Source organism: Globicephala melas, chromosome 7, assembly GCF_963455315.2.
Source record: "Globicephala melas chromosome 7, mGloMel1.2, whole genome shotgun sequence".
Classification (NCBI taxonomy): Eukaryota; Metazoa; Chordata; class Mammalia; order Artiodactyla; family Delphinidae; genus Globicephala; species Globicephala melas.
In genome coordinates, this window is record NC_083320.1 from 103,151,711 (window position 1) to 103,157,918 (window position 6,208).

The following is a 6,208-nucleotide window of genomic DNA, read 5'->3' on the forward strand; positions in this document are numbered from 1 at the left end:
CAGATAAAAGCAGAGGGGGGGGGGGTTTCCCTGGTGGCACAGTGGTTAAGAATCTGCCTGCCAATGCAAGGGATAGGGGTTCGAGACCTGGTCCAGGAAGATCCCACATGCAGCAGAGCAACTAAGCCCGTGCGCCACAGCTACAGAGCCTGCACTCTAGAGCCCGTGAGCCACAACTACTGAGCCTGTGTGCCACAACTACTGAAGCCCGCACACCTAGAGTCCGTGCTCCGCAACAAGAGAAGCCACCACAATGAGAAGCCTGCGCACCACAAACAAGAGTAAACCCCGCTTGCTGCAACTAGAGAAAGCCCGCGCACAGCAATGAAGACCCAACACAGCCAAAAATAAATAAATAAATTTTTTTTTATTTTAAAAATTAAAAAAAAAATGCAGAAGAGGGGAAGAGAGTAGTCAGATCTCCAAGAGTGTGAGGCCATGCTTTTAATCATTTTGTGAAAACAACATAAGAGGAAGCTATAGGGAGAAGAGACCAGAGGCCCATCTTGGGATCTGACAAGATGGCCGGGCTACCCCATGGGATTTTCAAGGAAACCCAGCATTTGCTGGTTGGACCAGTTCCCAGCATCAAAGCAGAACCAGATGAGAGCAACACGCATTATTTTCATGTGGTCCTTGATGGACCCCAGGGTTCCCCCTTTGAGGTGGGGACTTTTTTTTAATTAATTAATTTATTTATTTATGGCTGTGTTGGGTCTTCATTTCTGTGCGAGGGCTTTCTCCAGTTGAGGCGAGCGGGGGCCACTCTTCATCGCGGTGCGCAGGCCTCTCACTGTCGCAGCCTCTCTTGTTGCAGAGCACAGGCTCCAGATGTGCAGGCTCAGTAGTTGTGGCTCACGGGCCCAGTTGCTCCACGGCATGTGGGATCCTCCCAGACCAGGGCTCGAACCCGTGTCCCCTGCATTGGCAGGCGGATTCTCAACCACTGTGCCACCAGGGAAGCCCGAGGTGGGGACTTTTAAACTTGAACTCTTCCTTCCAGATGAATACCCAGTGGCAGCCCCTGAAGTATGTTTCATGACCAGAATTTGTCATCCTAATGTAGACAAGTTGGGAAGAATACGTTTAGAAATTTTGAGCGGTCCCCAGCACTGCAGATCCGCACAGTTCTGCTATCGATCAAGCCTTTGTTAAGTGCTTCCAATCCAGCTGATCCATTAGCAAATGATGTGTCGGAGCAGTGGAAGAGCAACAAAGCCCAAGCCATAGAAACAGCTAGAGCATGGACTAGGCTATATGCCAGGAATAATGTTTAAATCCATCTGATCATCAGGTGTGCATCACTTCTGTTCTGCCAAGACTTCTTCCTTTTTGTTTCCATTTAATGGACATAGTCTTAGAAACACGGCACAATAAAAGCCATTAGCATTTATTACATTAGCAGATCTAGGTCTGGTCCTGATCCACTGCTGTAAAACACGAGCAGAGGCTAGAAGTATCACCTGGATTGCTGCGAAACATCTAGAAACAGTGGCGCCTCTCTGCTTTTATTCGTTTCCCCCAACAAGGGTTAAGTATAAAGCACTGTGAATGAAGAGAGTTGTCAGGGTTAGCTGCAAGGATGTGGGTGTTTTTTTTTTATTATTTTTTTGGCGGGGGGGGTAGTTTTATGTTTATTTTATGGGCTCCTTTCCCTCCTTTTATGATGATCTAATTGTACTGGTTAAAAGCAGCTAACCAGTTCTTTAGAATATGCTAGTTATTCAGATGCTGTAGATGGACAAGCTTCATTGTTTGAACCAACACGGGAACATTAAACAAACATCACAGCCCTCACTAATAACATTGTGACTTTGCTGTCAAGTGTAGAATCCTCCCTTCAAGTAAAAGCTTATGACCATTTTGTATGGCTTGTCTGGAAACTTCTGTAAATCTTATGTTTCAGTAAAATATTTTTTGTTCTAAGAAAAAAAACCAGGGAACTCTACAGGGATGAAGCCAAAAAAGGTATTCTGACACACATTTACATGCTAAAAGCAAGAAAAATGCATTGCAGATAAAAAGTGAGCAACAGAAAAAAAAAAATCAAATCCCATAAGAAGATAATTCTGAGGAAACAGGAGAATGGGGAGTATTATATGTATATATAATAATATAGAAGAACCAGAGAATAAATATCCCCCCCAGACAATAAAACACACCAGAAAGACATGTATACAAGAGATAGAAGTTATAATCCAATATTAAAAAGCAAGCTAAAATGTATTATGAAAATGATAAAAATTATTAAAGAAAAGTATAAATTAAAATTAGAAAATCTTACAAATGAGGTGACTAGAGAATAGGAAGCTTTGAAAAGAGAAGTGACAGAACTTGGGACATAACTAGAAAAAAGAAAAAAATCTTTTAAAAATGAAGACTAAAGTAGAAGGAACACAAGAAAGAACAAACACAATAATGCCTTAAGATAAAGACAAGATGGAAAGGAAGACATATTTTTTAAACTATTTTAAAAGAGATAATAAGGACTGAAAGAAAAATGATAGATGTAAAAGATAAAGCAAAGAAGATACAACATATGTATAATAATGGACTTTTCAAGAAAGTCCATGAAAGCAAAGCAAAAGAACAAAGACTAAAATATATAATTTGAGAGAACATTCCTGAAATAAAAGAATTTGTGACTACATAGTGCAAGAGCGTATCACAATCCTAGAGAAAGTAACCTATATGGCCAATTTCAAGATATAGTCCGGTAAAATTATTGGACTTTATGAAAAAATTATTTTAGGCATCCTGGCAAAAAGACCAAGTTACTTAAAAGGGAAATATAACCACATCATCATCAGACTTTTTGATAGCAATTCTTCATGCCAGAAGACAATGGAATAACATATCCAACACATTCAAACAATACGTCACAGATTTTACATCAACCTAATAAACCTCTATGTAAAAAGACCATAGAAAAATGTTATGAACATGATAACATGGGGAATACTGTCCTACAAGCCCTTCCTGAGGGGCCATCTAAGGAATAAGCTTTCCCAAAACACTGGAAGGGCATGATGGACTAATAGGGACCAAATTTACCCTTCCACCTTGAACACCCAAAATACAAAACAAAATGTGTGAAACTGGTTTTCAGACATTTAAACCATCAACCAGCCCTGTGACCAGGGACAAGTACTAACCTCTCTAAGTTCCCAGTTTCCTCTTCTATGAAAGGAAAGACTTGGCTGTCCTAACTTCATATGGTTGTTGTGAGACAAAAATCAGTTTATACATGTCGTGTGCTTACCATAGGCCCTGGCAGGGTTCTGGGTACCTAGTAGATATCAGTTTTATCCTTACTCTGCAGACTGAGGAGATAGGAGGGTCACAGATACTAAGTAAGTCGCCAAGGACACACAGCTAGAAAGTGGCAACACCCATGCTCCTGACATGGTCTCTCTCTGTCTGGTCCACAAGGAGACCGCACACAATTTTACCACATGCCCTAGTGAGGTTCAGATAGGCTTTGTCCTTTGCATTCCTTGCTCACCAACATTTAAAGCCTGGCCTGAGAAAGACAAGCTGGCACAGGAAATGAAGAGAAAGTGTCAGAGAATTTCCCGCCTTGACTATTCATCTTTTCATCTAGGCTGCCCTGGACGCCAGCGAGGAGAATGACCAGAACCAAGTAGGGTCACAAATAAGGAGCAAATTAGTAGAACAAATAAACTGATAAATGAATGAACAGACAATTAGCCCAGACACTGCAACATTATCCAGGGTCCAGATCCAAAGTGATGTTGGCTCTGGCCCGGCATAGTGACAGCTTCCATTGCCATGGCGATCCTGGGGAATTTTTCTCTGCTCTTCAAAGAAGTTTGACCCCTCCATGATACGTGGGGACATTTCCAATGTCAGAAATTATAACCAACTGAAAAACATGTATCAAATCCAGGCAACAGCCATCTCTGTTGTATAAACATGTCAGGAAGGAAAGCGAATGCCCAGAGATGCTGGCTGTAAAATCCAAGGCCAAACACAGCTCTACCCTGTTCTGCCGCCTGTCCCAGCTCCTGGGAGGTGCCTCTGGCTTTTTCATGCACTAAGACTTTATGGGAATGACTCAGATTCCCGCCCCTTCCCTAGAACCATCAGTACTGAAAGACTCACGTAGTCACCCTTGAACCCAACTGCGCCAAACTGATAATAATTATTTACCTACGTGCTGCTGGGGAAATCAAAAACCAGCAAGTTCTTTCATCTGCCACGTGCAGATGTTTTCTTTTTGCCCCAAACCAAGGGCTGGAAATCCAAAGAGAGGAGAAAACCATCTTCTTTCTTAAGTAACTCAGCTCCAGAAGGGTGTCCAGCCCTCCAGGCACACCCCTCCCCACTTTGGTTTTCTTATTATTCATGAGTTCAAGGGAGCAGCCCTTTCACGTCAAGATTTTTTCCTTTGTATCCGCAACGTGGCTAACTGTGGCACAAGGCCCCTGGCTTCCGGCCTGTCTCGGCTTTCGACATGCCTTCCTCACTAAGCTTCCTTTCTAGTGTTTTATTTGACTCCCCCTTTCACTTCGAGGCCACTGTAAGGTTACTAATTGGCCTAATTTCAATATTGTTGTGTGTCAGGGAACAGGTAGGACCAAGAAGACGGAGAGATTGGGGAACAGCCAGTGGGTGGAGCAGTCAGAACACACACGTTTATAGATTACGTTTGCCATCTTCTATGGGCATGGTTCACGGTGCCCAAACCAATTACACTAGTAACATCAAAGACCACTGATCACAGATCACCATAACAAATATAATAGTGATGAAAAAGTTTGAAATATTGCAAAGATTACCAAAATGTGACACGGAGGCATGAACTGAGCAAATACTGTTGGAAAAATGGCAGCACCAATAGTCTTGTTTGACACGGGGTTGCCACAAACATTCAATTTATTTTTTAAAAAGCACACGAGGGCTTCCCTGGTGGCACAGTGGTTGAGAGTCCGCCTGCCGATGCAGGGGACGCGGGTTCGTGCCCCGGTCCGGGAGGATCCCACATGCCGCGGAGCGGCTGGGCCCGTGAGCCATGGCCACTGAGCCTGCGCATCCGGAGCCTGTGCTCCGCAACGGGAGAGGCCACAACAGTGAAAGGCCTGCGTACCGCCCAAAAAAAAGCACACGGAAACAAAGCGCAGTAAAACAAGGTACGCCTGTACTGTGCACTGGATGCTGTGAGGGATAAAAAGGTGAAAAATACAAAGTCTTATTCCTCAAGGAACTCATGCTTTTTTCTGGGAGAGGAAATATAAACCTTTGGAAATTTCAACCAAGAAACAAGATTAAAAAAAATTTTTTTTTCTTCCAGGTTAATTGCGATATCATTGACATACAGCACTGTACACGTTTAAGGTGTACAGCATAACGATTTGACTTACATATGTCATGAAATGATTATCAAGGTCAGTTCAGTGAACATCCACCGTCTCATACACATATAAAATTAAAGAAATAGAAAAAAATATTTTTCCTTGTGATGAGAACTCTTAGGATTTACCCTCTTAACAACTTTCATACATAACACACAGCAGTGTTCATTAAGTTAACCATGGTGTACATGCCCCGGGGAGGCATGCGGTGGGCGATACGTCAGCGTGGAGGGCAGCATTCCTGGCCCCGGGGGGTGTAATCCGTTTGAGGGAAAGAGTATTTGCTCGCCTGGAACAGCTGGTATCATGCAAGGGAAATATGTGTGTTGAGTGAACAACAGAGACCTGACCCAACTCTGGCTGCCAGGGAGCTCAGAATTGGCAAGAAGGTGAGAGAACAAAGCTCAGGAAGTGGGCAGGCGCCAAAGGAGGCCAGGAGCGAAAAGCAGAGCCAAGTCACAGCCCCAGGTGCTCTGGGCAAGGTCCACCCCACCACGGCTGGCCTGCAGGACTACTGCTCACAGACGCAGCCATGGGGAACAGAGTCCAACTCTCCCTTTGAATGATGTCACTGCTTAAGATTCTGAGCCCTGGCTGGGAGTGTCCTTTTGGCCAAGCCTGGTCAATATGCCCAGGAACTAGGTGAGGGTACACCTGCCCCCTTTCACAGCGGGCGGCTTATTTCCTGCCAGTATCACATGAAAGGGGTTTTCCTCTCAAATAGGGCGAGGGGCAAGTCTGCTGGACAGTCCACTTCCCACCCCAATAACAGTATCCCCTGCAGTGCTTAAGAGCTAAAGAGAATGGCCTAGAGGCCGTGGGATCTAGTTATC

At 44.0% G+C, this 6,208-nt stretch overlaps 1 pseudogene; it reads left to right on the plus strand.

The window, feature by feature from the left end:
- The first annotated feature begins 521 nt into the window (after positions 1-521).
- Positions 522-1,277, plus strand: LOC115843919 (ubiquitin-conjugating enzyme E2 N-like; annotated as a pseudogene).
- Positions 1,278-6,208: the final 4,931 nt, after the last annotated feature.